At 30.2% G+C, this 1,329-nt stretch overlaps 1 long non-coding RNA gene across 1 annotated transcript; it reads left to right on the top strand.

Annotated features, from left to right (window-relative positions):
- Positions 1 to 640: 640 nt before the first annotated feature.
- LOC131068996 (uncharacterized) lies at positions 641 to 1,095 on the top strand. The gene is made up of 3 exons (XR_009112092.2): positions 641 to 713; positions 816 to 887; positions 990 to 1,095. It is a non-coding gene; the product is annotated as an uncharacterized LOC131068996 (long non-coding RNA).
- The last annotated feature ends 234 nt before the right edge of the window (positions 1,096 to 1,329 follow it).

Here is a 1,329-nt window from a genome sequence, read left to right as displayed (position 1 = left end):
ATTTCTATCTAGACATTGTACTAGATCTTTTTAAGTTAATATGCTATCTTCGTATATTATATAAATTTTCATGTTGATACATTGAATGTTTCTTTCTCCAGGATTCAGGTCATGAGGGACCCTCTACATCACATCGAGAAGAGGGTCTGACTATTGTGACACCATCTATGGTATGTATCTTATAATTCTTAACTTAAATATGAACTCTTACAATATTGTAACTTTACTTGAAATTATTTAGTACACATATATATGTTCACTAAATATGATTTCATTAAATGCATGTATGCAGGTGGACACTACCATTAGGATAGGTTATCCTCATAATTTTGATCAGAGCCAATTTGAACGCACATCGACATCCTTTGAGGTATTAATATGTAATACTTAATTTGATCTTATTTTGACTCTTAATTTAAGATTTAATTGGACACTTTGAATTTGACCTTGTACAGGAGTTAGCTAGCACTGCATTTGGTGTTGATACTGCACAAGATACTGCTAGAGGAGATACTGCTACAGGATCTGATGAGCATATGGTAAGTTTGTAACTTAATTTATGAATTCTACTATATTTGATAAATGATTCTTTTAATAGTTAATTTCAAGTAATATTTTAATATTATTTTTTTATTGTACAGCATGAGACAGGTGGATCTGGACCACGTCCCGGGGACAAGAGAGATACTGCTATAGGATCTGATGAGCATATGGTAAGTTTGTAACTTAATTTACGAATTCTACTATATTTGATAAATGATTCTTTTAATAGTTAATTTCAAGTAATATTTTAATATTATTTTTTTATTGTACAGCATGAGACAGGTGGATCTGGACCACGTCCTAGGGACAAGAGAGATACTGCTACAGGATCTGATGAGCATATGGTAAGTTTGTAACTTAATTTACGAATTCTACTATATTTGATAAATGATTCTTTTAATAGTTAATTTCAAGTAATATTTTAATATTATTTTTTTATTGTACAGCATGAGACAGGTGCATCTGGACCACGTCCTGGGGACAAGAGACCACGAGATGTTATTGATGATAGCACTTAGATTTTACTATTTATTTGGCTTTGATATGTACTTTTTTATGGACTTTACACATTTGTTTACACGTGCACATACTTTATATATATGGATAGTTGCATAATAGGATTAGATCATATATATTTTGTGCATACTTTATATATTTTGTGCACATTAGATATTATGTGGAGTGAACATCATGTTACCATCTAGACATATATATGGATTAGATATTATATGGATTATGTGGACTTGAAATTTTACTATTTATTTGGCTCTGATATGTACTATTTTA

This window comes from Cryptomeria japonica, chromosome 4 (genome assembly GCF_030272615.1).
Source record: "Cryptomeria japonica chromosome 4, Sugi_1.0, whole genome shotgun sequence".
NCBI lineage: Eukaryota > Viridiplantae > Streptophyta > Pinopsida > Cupressales > Cupressaceae > Cryptomeria > Cryptomeria japonica.
The sequence above is the reverse complement of the archived record's forward strand: the minus strand, read 5'-3'. Positions and strand labels throughout refer to the sequence as shown.